General features: G+C 36.7%; 1 protein-coding gene across 1 annotated transcript in view; it reads right to left on the bottom strand.

The window, feature by feature from the left end:
- Window positions 1-13,497, bottom strand: part of CHRM3 (cholinergic receptor muscarinic 3) — a 501,021-nt gene that overhangs the window by 387,694 nt on the left and 99,830 nt on the right. The gene's annotated exons all lie outside the window — the stretch shown is intronic.

Genomic DNA, 13,497 nt, shown 5'->3' with positions numbered 1-13,497 from the left:
TGTTGCCAAGCTAAAATATATGTCTACTAGCTGCTGCCAGTATCTGTGCTATTATTTTTCCAATTTCTGCAGTTTGTCCATCATTGTTTTTAATTCATATTAAGAGGGTCTTCATGAGCCAGTGCTGAAAATTCAGTGCCACCAGAGAGATCAGCATGCTCTGGTTCTCCATGCAGAGTTCATCAGAAGGAAGTCATGAATTACACAGATGAAGGACAGGAGACTAAGACATTCTGAATATGGAGGGTATTGAGACAAAAAGGATAGATTCTGTCCCCCATTCTGGCAGCAACTAGGGGCCTCAAATATACAGTCAACTGGTCTGGGGAAGAATTTCCCTGCATAGGCACACTGTAGGGCCACTATCATCAGCCCTATGTTTCCCCATCACAAATCCAAGTGTAGGAGATGTGCTGGGGATGGATGGGGGAATACCCACGCTGCCTGGCACTAAGGGGATTATGGGGTACCCTGTAGTCCTTTTCCCTTGGTCTGCTCTTCCTGGAGTTGCAGCATAGAATCAAACCCTACAAACTTAGTTGGTACTTCCTAGCACAGTGATACTCAGACCTCAGTGGTTCAGGAGCCAAATTAGCAATCAAGATTACCCAAAAGAGCCACCATTGTGTGAATTGTTTCATTTACTATTTTTATCATATATATAATTCTCACAGCAAAATGTGCATTATTATTTTTTCATCTACAATTGATTAATAGCATTGTAAAAGCACCCCGATTGATGAATAACTTAGACTGGTTATTAATTAAAATCACACTGTTTTAATATCATGTGCTGCAAAGAGCTGCAGGAGACACATTAAAGAGTCACTTGCACCTTGCGAGCCTCAATCTGAGTACATCTGTTAGAGCATTTTTTTATTGCAATAATGAAATGATAGTAAAGCTGGAAAACAAGGGGACAAAACGAATTTCTCATTGAAGTAGTAGCTAATAAATTAAATCAAATTATAGAAGTAATACAAGATGAGAAGGATATTTGACTGAGTAAACTAAGTGTGTGACATGGCCAGGTTTTGAGAAATGTAAATAAAAAAAAATCCAAAATCTTGTGTAGATGTTCAGGTATTTTAAGAGGATTCTTGTGAAACTAAAGCAACCTAAAATGAAACAAATCTGTTTCATTCTTCATTTCACTTAAATATCTCCCTCTCCCTCCCCCCCACAACTATCCATAAATCCAAAACAATATGAAATGAGTCACCTTACTAGATCTTGTGCTTCCTTGCAGACAAGGGTTTGAGCTTTTAACCTTGTGCCATAATCTTTAGTTCTTAGATTATAATTTCTAGTTTTACCAACACAATAAAATGTTATAACATATAATTATATTGTAAAGAAAAACCTTTATATCTTTATATACATACTACACAACGGATAGACTATGTAACATCCCCAAAACTACTACATCATCCCGTAACATGAAAAATATGTACATCTACATATTCTTTGTTATAGGAAAGAATTGACCCAGAGGAATTTGATATAAGTAATCCTGCTATAACTGTTTTTCAAAGATCATATGAGAATAAAGTTAGATTTAAATCTACAGAAATAGACTCAGTTATTTTGGTATAAATAACATAGCACAAATAAAAATTAGGGCTGTTGATTAATCACAGTTAACTCACAATTAACTAAAAAAATTAATTGTGATCAATCACAGTTTTAATCGCACTGTTAAACAATAGAATGCCAATTGGAATGTACTAACTATTTTTTTATTTTTTTCTACATGTTTAAATATATTGATTTAAATTACAACACAGAATACAAAATGTGCAGTACTCACTTTATTATTTATATTATTTTTATTACAAATATTTGCACTGTAAAAATGATAAATAAAATAAATAGTATTTTTCAATTCACCTCATACAAGTACCATAATGTAATCCTTTATCGTGAAAGTGCAACTTACAAATGTACTCAAAAAAAAATACAATGTAAAACTTTAGAGCCTATAAGTCCACTCAGCCCTACTTCTTATTCACTGATCGCTATGACAAACAAGTTTGTTTACATTTATGGGAGTTAATGCTGCTGGCTTCTTATTTACAATGTCACCTAAAAGTGAGAACAGGCATTTGCATGGCACTTTTGTAGCTGGCATTGCAAGGTATTGACGTGCCGGATATGGTAAGCATTCGTATGCCCCTTCATGAGGTCCCTTCCAACCATGATATTCTATGATTCATGCTTCAGCTACCATTCCAGAGGACATGCTTCCATGCTGATAACACTTGTTAAAAAAATAATGCATTCATTAAATTTTGACTGAACTCCTTGGGGGAGTATAGTATGTCTCCTGCTCTGTTTTACCCTTTTACCTGCATTCTACCATACATTTCATACTACAGCAGTCTCGGATGATGACCCAGCACATGTTGTTCATTATAAGAACACTCTCACTGCAGATTTGACAAAACGCAAAGAAGGTACCAATGTGAGATTTCTAGAGGTAGCTACAGCACTTGACCCAAGGTTTAAGAATCTGAAGTGCCTTCCAAAATCTGAGGGGAACAAGATGTGGAGCATGCTTTCCAAAGTCTTAAAAGAGCAACACTCTGATGCAGAAACTACAGAACCCAAACCATCAAAAAAGAAAATCAACCTTCTGCTGGTAGCATCTGACTCCGATGATAAAAAGTGAACGTCTCGGTCCGCACTGCTTTGGATCATTATTGAGCAGAACCCATCAGCAGCAGAACCCATTATCAGCATGGGCATGTCCTCTGGGGTGGTGGTTGAAGCATGAAGGGACATATGAATCTTTAAGGCACTTAACGCATAAATATCTTGCGACGCCAGTTACAGCAGTGCCATGTGAACGTCTCTTCTCACTTTCAGGTGACACCTTAAACAAGATTCGTGCAGCATTATCTCCTGCAAATGTAAACAAACTTCTTTGAGTGATTGGCTGAACAAGAAATAGGACTGAGTGGACTTGTAGGATCTAAAGTTTTACATTTTTGAATGCAGGTTTTTTTTGTACATAATTCTACATTTGTAAGTTCAACTTTCATGCTAAAGAGATTGCATTACCGTATTTATATGAGGTGAATTGAAAAATACTATTTGTTTTATTGCGCAAATATTTGTTATAAAAATATATAGTGACCACTGTACACTTTGTATTCTGTGTTGTAATTGAAATCCATACATTTTAAAATGTAGAAAACATCCAAAAATATTTAAATAAATGTTATTCTATTATTGTTTAGCAGCGTGATTAATCGTGATTAATTTTTTTAATCGCTTGACAGCCATAATGAAAATACGATCATTATAAATAATCACAGTCCATCATTGCCATGGAAGGTAATCTGATTTTTGTAGATAGCCACCCTGCTGTATATCCGGCTGTATAACCCTTTTCGATGTGGGACCTGAGACAGCTAGTTAGAGCAATGCAAGACTGCAAACTGGGCAAATATATGGTTATTGGGATATATACTAGTTTTAAGAGTGCATTATTACACACTTGATAAATCCACTAGTATGATTGTACATATGTTTAATACCAGATTTTCTGATGACATGGGAATATATTTACACTTCACATGTAGTACTTTACTGTTGCTTTATTAACAATCTGTCACACAATGCCAAATGGAGAAGCATCCTAAACTGTTCAAAGATTCAGATGTGGATTAAGACTATACCGAGCCCATATTCACCTAAATCCCTTGGAGGTTGCACATGCCAGATAAAATGAAGTCACATAGGGCTCACTCCTTATTCATGCAACTAGTCCTACTGATTTCAAGCAAGCAAAAATATGATCCTGTTGGGACTACATGCAGGTGCAAGGGTAACTCACATGAATAAGTGTTGGAGGACTTAGCTCGTGACTCTTAGCAACTGACCACCCTCTCCTTAATAACTTGATGATTTGAGTGAGTTACCATGGATTGCTCATTTCATCTTCTCTAAGTTCTGTCTTAGAGCAGGTAACTGCCAGGCAACAATCAGTACTGTAACATGGTACCTGCTGCTCCATAAGTGCCATACAAAGTTCCCTCTGATGCAGCAGCCCCAAAGCCAAAAATCCTGTTTTAATCTACCTCTAAACAGATCAGCTAGATCTCTCTATCAGACAGTACTTGGATTCTGTAAAAAAGTCTTACAAGACTTTACACTTGCCTTCTTTTTGCCTTGGTATTTACTAGCGAGTCAGAGTTTCCCCTGTGAATGGCAGTGTATTATTGGTCAGGTGCAATGTGTTTTTTTTATCTTTTTCTGAAAGAATCTTCTATCAATCCCTTCCAGAAGTAGGATACCTGATTTCAGTGAATAGTGATCTACCCTGGTATATGAAGTCCTGTGGACCAAAATTCAGCCATGGCATAAGCTGATGTAACTCCTCATGAAATGCTTACACAGGGGCTTAACATTACCCTCAGTATGCACTGATATTTTGCCACTGGTTTAGGATGTGATCATCATTTATCCCTGCTGGGACTAGACAAACATTGCCTTCAGGAGAGTGGGTTTAATGCCAAGTACTAATCCTTCTTTAACACTACTCACTTCGTTCTACTGTTTGATGTTCCAGATTCTGTGCAGGAAACAAAGTTGGATTTTTGCAGTTATTTAATCTCTCTCTTGTAAAGTGTTCAGGCCTTGCAACCATAATGCAATTATTTATTGTGCAATGGGATTCAAATCATAGCAGTGAGTGAGTTATCACTAGTTCAGTGGTATTTTTGAGGGATACTGAACAATGAGCTCTAGAAATGGTGATTTGTCCTGAGATATTATCTACTAATAATACAGTACAATTTTGTAATGGATCTGTCAGATATACTGTATTCTAATATGATTTTAAGTGTTAAATAATAAAATTACAGAGTTAAATAATAAATGAAACAAGAGAAATTACAATGAAAGGCAAGGAAGAAATGTGTTTCCACTGAGAGATTAAAAGAAATTTCACAAGGCAGACACACATAGGAAGACTTTTCCAGGAAACAAGCATGGCAGAGCAGAAGATTTTTGTACCAGCAACAGCAAAATTGTGTGAATGTAGAGATGATACCAATGCTATATTTGTGGTGAGTTTGGGAAGGAAAGTAGAGAGAAAAATTCCATGAGGTAGGTTTGAGCGTTAGCTACTTTTAACTGATCCTGAAATGAATGAAGTGCGGATAGAATTGCTGTTGTGTTTCTCAGGGCCAGGTTGGCAGCCACATTCTATAAATTAAGACCAGAAACCATAGAGGCTGTTGAGAAATTAACTGCATTAGATAAGATGAAAGGAGATTAAAGCATAGATCGGCGTTTCAGCAGAGTATTAACTTGTGGCAGCACTGTGAACAGGAATGTTGTCATGGCTGCAGTAAAAAGTTCTGAAGAGATAAAAGTTGTGAGAAAAGCAGGAGTGTCCCAAGTCAAAGATGGCAGCATAGTTAAAAACAAGATGCGGTCTTCTGATTTGAGAAGGAAGAGGTAAGATAATGAATTGAGTTTGTAGACTGTCTTCTTGTCCAAAGAAAGGAATTATCCTTGAAATATTAAAAAAGGAATTATCTTTGAAATATTAAAAAAAGAATTGTAGATGAAGCAACAAGTTTACTTGGAAAAGAAAGTGGAAAGAGAGAAGTCATTAAAAGGTATCAAGGGTTATGTATAGTTGAGTATCATCTGTGTAAAATTGGTAATTAAAATAAAACATGGAAATAAAAATTGCCAAGAAGGAAAAGATAGAGTTAAATCATAACCAGTGATGAAAATAAACATTGTAGATTGACAGAAGGGATCTATAAACCTTAAGCCTTGACCCCATATCACAGATTATGCCATATACGTGCCACATAGCACCACATCTTTGCACAGACAGGCATTCTACCGCCCTCCACTTCTGCATATTCAAAGGAGCCCAAAACTCCACATCTGCCAGGGAAGATGTGGTAGAGGGAAGGAATCCAGTTCTGTGACGTACTTCTCCATCCCTTTACCTCTGCTTAAACCTAAGGGTCCAGATTTTCAGAAAAAGAGAGGGGGGGGTGTAAGTTCTCCCCTTCAAAAATTTCCACATAGGTAAGTCCAAATGAGTTACCAGACAGTGTCAGCAATAATTTGCACAAATCCTCTCTCCGCACTACGTAACCCTCCAGGAAGCGATGTTCTGGGGTAGCAGTAGTCAGCATAGGTGCTATAACTAGACATGCTGGGGATGCTACTGCACCTCCTGGCTTGAAGTGGTTTCCATCATATACAGGGGTTAGAGTTTGGTCCAATGGCATTAAGCACTCCGACTCTACACATTATTCCAGCACCCTTGGTAGTCAGTGAAGCTATTGGTGTTATTCAGGAGCTTGTGGGAGGGAAAATTACATGTAGTAGTAAGATGACAGAGCCTTTGCATAGAAGGCCCTTGCATATATGAAATCCTTTAAGAAGCACCTGGATCTCAAAACCTACACTGTTGCCTTGTGGATACTTGCTGGCCTCTTCCACAAGGATTCAAACTTCTTGCTCCCAATCCCCAATAGAAGAATTTCATGGAAACTTTGAGTATCATTAGCATATCCAGAGATAACCCTTATGGGTCAGAATTTGAAAGTAAAACACACACAAGCCATGTATTTGTTCACTAATGTTTAGTGGAATAAAAATATCCTAAAATATATGTATGCATTACTGTGTGTTCTTAGAATACCACAGCACAGTAACAGATCTAGCTCATCTGCTAGATTATTATTCTGTTATTTGTACTATGTACAAATAAATAATGAAAATCTGCATGTGAAAGAGTTGATATATTTTAATGGCTATATTAATCACATAGCAGGCTTGGAAGATATGGCCATACTACTCTGCAAACACCGATACATCCTTAAACACAAACTTAATATGATGATTTTTCAAAGAGTGAATTTTTAGCCAACCCATCTCTCTGAATTAAAACAAGACCGAGACTGGAATCCTGCAAGCAGTTCTGATATCTGGATTTTTTAAAATGATGTTGAAAATTTGGATATTGGATATATATGAGCTTGTGTGATATTCCCTGAAGTACTATCTGGACTGTTGAACAGCTGTGTCAGCTCAACTCTCCAAACTGGAGTGTCTTTTACGCTGCTTCACTTTGAGAGCAACCACTCATGGTCTGCTCACACATAATCTCTACCATGTAGATTACTCCCATCAGTTGAGTGCTTTAGCCAACCACTCCTGAACTATCTTAGAGTGACACCAGCAAATTTCCAGTCCCAAACTTGTCCCCAAAAATCTGTCTCTTGTATTGCCCAGCACCCTCCTGGACAATACAAGTTCATATTAAGTCCATCATTTCATTCATAGAAAATGATAAGCACAAACCTTGTTATCTCAAATGGAGTTTCCCCAAACATTTCAATCTAAATAAACTGCTTTAGATAAAATAAAGCAAGTTTATTAACTACAGAAGGATAGACTGTAAGTGATTACACATAATGATGCATAAAAAGTTAAAATTGATTATGAAGAAATAAAAGGTAAAATGCAAACTTAATCAAAGCAAAAGTTTCTCACCCCACACGCTCTAGCAGTCCTATTGACTAAACTCCTTTCACACAGGATCTCTCCCTCAGTTCAATGTTAATTTCCTTATTTTTCAGATATTGCTGATGCCGTAAGTACAGATGAAGGGTGAGATGATTTGTGTCATCTGTTTTTCCTTCTTATAGTTATTTTCCTCTTTGAAAATCATCTCCAGCTAAGGTTCAGGAGAGACAAACTCTGTTTGCATGGAAACCTCCAGCTGTTCCATTTTCAAGAAGTAAATTTCTCACTCACACCCTTTTTCCTGCCAAAGAGTGGCCACTTAACCAGGGGATAGATAGTCCATTTAATTATGTTGACACCTTATGAGGTGTCAGTTTGCCTTTTGTCTCTGAAGAAATGGTTTGCACCATCTTTTCTAAACTTGGAGCATATCTCTGTAAAGTCATACAGTAGAATCTTATAACGTTACATACAATGTTGCCACACATTTTACCAGAACAATAATGCTCAGCAAATTATGAGTTTTCAAATGATACCTCACAAGGCATATGTTGGGTTCCCTCCCCAGTCTGAACTCTGGGGTACAGATGTGAGGACCCACATGAAAGGCCCCCTAAACTTATATTCCACCAGCTTAGGTTAAAAACTTCCCCAAGGCACGAATTCCTTTCCTTGTCTTGGACAGTATAGCTGCCACCACCAAGTGATTTAAACAAACATTCAGGGAAGGGCCACTTGGAGCGCTATCCCCCCAAAATATCCCCCAAGCCTCTTCACCCGCTTTCCTGAGGAGGCTTGAGAATAATATACCAACCAATAGGTTAAAAAAGTGAGCACAGACCAAATCCCTGGTTTTTAGAACACTGAAGATCAAATCAGGTTTTTAAAAGAAGAATTTTATTTTTTTTTAAAAGTTAAAGAATCATACCTACAAAATCAGAATGGAAGATAACTTTACAGGGTAAATAAAAAGATTTAAAAACACAGATAATTCCCCTCTTACTCTGCTTCCCAGTTACAAAACAGGAATAAAATTACCTCTTATCATAGGGAAAATTCACAAAATTAAAACAAAAAAAGATAATCAACGCATTTTCTTGCAATTACTTACAATTTCTGTAATTTTAGATGTATTATTTCAGGATCTTTTTAGGTGCTGGTTTACCTGCTTGGTCTCTCTCTTTGTCCCGAGAGGGAACAAAACAAAGAGAGCCCAAACGAAACCTCCCCCCCCCGTCCCCCAGATTTGAAAGTATCTTCTTTTCCCATTGGTCCTTCTGGTCAGGTGCCAACTAGGTTAATTGAACTGATTAACCCCTCACAGGTAAGTGATTCTGTACCTCTGGCCAGGAGGGATTTTATGTCACTGTATACATAAAGGTTGTTACACTTCCCTTTAGATTTATGACAGCATACTTGGAACAAAATCCATTATAGTTTTGTAAAAAGTGTGAAGAGACAGATACAGACTCTCAGCTTGTTTTAAGTTTATCCTCTAGTACTGCAGGTTTTCTACAGTAAAAGAGAACAGCATTGTATCTTAAAAGCCTGGTGGTCAAAGCTTTTAAAAATATGCAGGTGCATTAGCAAGACCAGGAGAGTGAGGCAATATATTTTATTTGATCATCATCTTTTTGATGAGAGACAATTTCTCGAGCTTATACACAGTTCTTCTTTATGTCTAGGTTCTACCTTGTATTTAGCTGTGTCACTCTGTGTAAGCTGTAAAGCTTCTCTCTCACACCAATGGAAGATGGTCCAATAAAAGATACTACATCACACATCTTGTCTCCCTAATACTCCGGAACAGACATGGCTACAACACTGCATATATGCATGTGCACTAAATTTTGTTGTGGATTTTAATTCTAACCTTCAGCTGACATCTTCCTGCTCTTCCTTTATCTGTGCCATCCTTTACCAAAGAAAGATAATTAAACTGATGTCTTTTTATAAGGCTCAGCTATCAGAAATGTTCCCCTTCTAGCAGTCACAGGTTTTCAAATCAATTAGGGTTAATTGAGACCTTTCACACTTAAATTATGCACCAACCTGAAATCTATTTTTTAACAAAACTAAAAAAAGATACATCACCAACCTCCCAGTTCCCTTGCCCAAGTTTGGTTTCACAATCTTATGCTCTATTTTTTTTTGAATGTTTGTTGGGAGAAGGGGTAAATAACAGAAAAAAGAGTTTACACCCAATGGCCAAAACAAATTTAGAAACATTTTTCTTCTAATTTATTTCAATTACAAAAATGTGTGGTGTGAATTGTGACAATGGCATACAAGAGATTTAGCCAGAAGTGACAGGTTTCAGAGTGGTAGCTGTGTTAGTCTGTATCAGCAAAATCAACGGGGAGTCCTTGTGGCACCGCAGAGACTAATGCATTTATTTGGGCATCAGCTTTCATGGCCTAAAACCCACTTCTTCAGATGCATGGAGTGGAAAATACAGTAGAGAGGTATAAATACACAGCACATGAAAAGATGGGAGTTGCCTTACCAATTGGGAGGTCAGTGCTAAAGAGCCAATTCAATTAAGGTGAAAGTGGGCTATTCTCAATAGTTGACAAGAAGGCGTGGAAATCACTTTTGTAGTGCTAATGAGGCTAATATAATCAATATGACCCATTTCAAACAGTTAACAAGAAGGTGCGAGTATCAGCAGGGGGAAATTAGTTTTTATAGTGACCCATCCACTCCCAGTCTTTATTCTGGCCTAATTTGATGGTGTCCAGTTTGCAAATTAATTCCAGTTCTGCAGTTTCTCATTGGAGTCTTTTTGAAATTTTTTTTATTGAACAATTGCCACTTTTAAGTCTGTTATTGAGTGTCCAGTAAGATGGATGTATTAGTCTACTGGTTTTTGAATGTTATAATTCTTGATGTCAGATGTGTGTCTATTTATTCTTTTGAATAGAGACTGTCCAGTTTGGCCAATGTACATGGCAGAGGGGCATTGCTGGCACATGGTGGCATATAAATTGTTAGTCTCTAAGGTTACCACAAGGACTCCTCGTTGTTTTAGCCAGAAGTGTAATTTTAAGTCAATCTTACCCCCTTAAATAGGTCAGTCTCCAAACGATATGTTAGAACAAATAAACCCCAGCACTTTAAAAAACAACAACAATTATTCGTTCTTTAAAAGAGAAAGGCTCTGCAAAGGGAGGGAGGAATTCAGTGAGGGGAACACCAAGCCTTTTCATAACATTCTGAAAAAAGGAACCCTGGGTGTTCACTATACACGTACTTTCCTCGGTCAAGAAAACAAAGGCTTTCATAAAAGAGTTGTATCTCATACTAATGAGCATATAACTTCACTTCTTTTTCTGACCATACAAAAACATCGAAGTGTTAAGCATACAAAAAGTATTTGAATGGACTCATCTTATAATTTTTGTGCCTAAGTATTACAGTGGTTGATGAACTTAAAATAAAGAGATTACATAGAGTAGCTAAGAATTGCTACATGGGGAAGTAAACACACTCAGTTCAACACCATATGCATCACCTAACCCAAGCAAAAATTTTGGAGCAGAGGGGAATACAAATCTTCTGTTACCACTTAGAGTATTCATTTACTTATGATACAAGTTTACCCAGGGACAGCCAGAGCACAGTCCATAGATCTTATATTAGAACATGGTATTCTGTGTATTAGGTCACCTTAGGAGGTTTCTACAATTTCTCCTGTGCCAGACACAACTCATGAAACATCTTCCTTTAGAGGGAAAAGTATGATCATTTAAAGTGACAGAAATTGCACTCATCACATTTGATTTAATCATTCCTGGCAAACCAATAGCATGTTTTAGAGATGCTGTTCCTCCTCTAACTGCAGTATAATTTTGGGTTAACAATAATACATAAATATGGGCAACACTCTTCATCAGAAAAAAAATATACCAGTTGTGTATGATATATTTAATACATGCTATGAAATTTTCATGATTCTGATGGAAGTTGAACTGCTGAATTCTCTAGTTTAATGGATAATGATGCACAAGTAATACTTGCTTCTGAATTTTAATGTAACATCAAAGGCAGAATAATGCTCAATTCTATTAAGCTTATTGCTTGATGCTACTTTCAGCAGGTAAGAATTTGTAGATTTTAGTACTACTCCAAGATACATGACTATTTTCAATTATTTGTCTACGCTTCCATTAACATTACTAATTTCTGGTCTCCAAATTTTTGGCTTAAATTAGCTTAAAAGTTGAAGTTGGCTCCCTTTAAGACTACACATTTATTACGTGATGTAACTCAGGAAATAAGGACTAATGAAGTCAAGTCAATTAGAAGTGTAATTTTGAAATGATAATATTCTCCAATTACAGTATTTTTAACGTATAGGTGAAAAATATGTCTCCTTTACAAAATTAACCTGCTGTTAGTTATCTAGAGTAATCTGTAAAATAGCTGCAAATAAAAGTGGCATGGCATAATGTAAATATGAAAAAATAAGGGAATTTGTCACTTTCTAGACCAAGTGCCCAGTTATGACTTACTTCCGATCTAGTTGCTTCTATGGTATTTCCATATTAAATTGTGTTTTTAAGACTCTTTTAAGACCCAAGTACCTCTATCAAAATTGTTAAAATTAATATTTTATCCTATTGAAAATTTATAAACTATTTTTGTTGATATAGAACCCCACTCACTCTCTCTTATGGTACCTCTAGACTAGGATAAAATATACTAGCTAACATTCTAGAACATGTTCTAAAACTGTAAAATTATACTTTAGGTACCTCACAAAATATGAGGCATAAAATGTAAATAAATGCTATATGTATATTATTCCTATGAAAATAAAAGGTTGAATTCCTGCTTTAAGCATAAAACAGAACTCCACCTTAACTATACAATCACTACTAGCAACTCCATGTTGATAATGGGTTTTAAGATCTTCAGACAGGTAATCCTGTAAAAGCCTGGGCTTCAAATTGTAATTTAACATGTGCTACCTGATCAAGTTACCTTGTACATACCAGTATTTTAGGCTGTGCTATTTTAGACTGTGCTATCTGAAAATATTATTTTTAAGAGACCTTTCAACCAAAGCTAGACAGCTCCAGAGCAGGGCAAGGATAACAGTCTTACATACTTGTATTGTCCCACATAACTGTAGTATCTCAACACCTCACAATACCATTGTGAGGTACGGATTGCTATTATCCCTGTTTTGCAGACATGACAGTGAGACACTGGCATTTAACGCTCATTGATTTCAATGATAGTTAGGCACCTAATGCTTATTTTAAAAAAAATCATGCTGAATTTTTAGGTGCCTAAATACCTTTAAATACCTGGCCATAAGTGACTTGGCCAAGGTCACAAAGGAGGTCTGTGAAAATGTAGTGAACTGATCCCAGGGTTCCCTGAATTCCAGACTAGCTGCCTAAATAGTGGATCATATTTCCTCTATTAGTCACTGAAGAAAGCAGATGCAACTATCCATATATGCAGGGAGCAGATTTCTTTAACATTTTTCATAGTAGAATCAGGAAGAGCGCCAGGGTTGCACTGTCAAGTCTTCACTAAAACTTGGACCATGACAAACTAGAAATGTTCAAACGGCTTTGGAGCTTCTTCATGGGCTGGATTTTAATATAATTTAATCACATACGCACAATCCTCTTTGAACGCCAATAGGATATCTGGGGACAGAATTGTAATCAGAAGCTCTGAAGGCTTATTATTGAAACAAATCAAATAGCCTTTTTACTTTTCAATAGTATAGAAATATTTGCAACTGCTGACAGTAGAGAAGATCTGAAAGGCCTTGAACTGTATGGGTCCTGGTTATGAATTCAATGTCACCTTCTCGATGGAAAAAAAAAATCTATGCGTTTTCAGACAAAATCCTCAGCTCAGTCTCAGAATACTGTTAAGCCAAAGCAATTTGTCCTGAAGGCCAAATGAAGGCCTTCAGGACAAATTCTAGTACATTCCAGGAAGCCCTATACAAGCCTTTCTTGG

The sequence above is a fragment of the Dermochelys coriacea genome, chromosome 3, assembly GCF_009764565.3.
Source record: "Dermochelys coriacea isolate rDerCor1 chromosome 3, rDerCor1.pri.v4, whole genome shotgun sequence".
In the NCBI taxonomy this organism is placed as follows: domain Eukaryota; kingdom Metazoa; phylum Chordata; order Testudines; family Dermochelyidae; genus Dermochelys; species Dermochelys coriacea.
The sequence above is the reverse complement of the archived record's forward strand: the minus strand, read 5'-3'. Positions and strand labels throughout refer to the sequence as shown.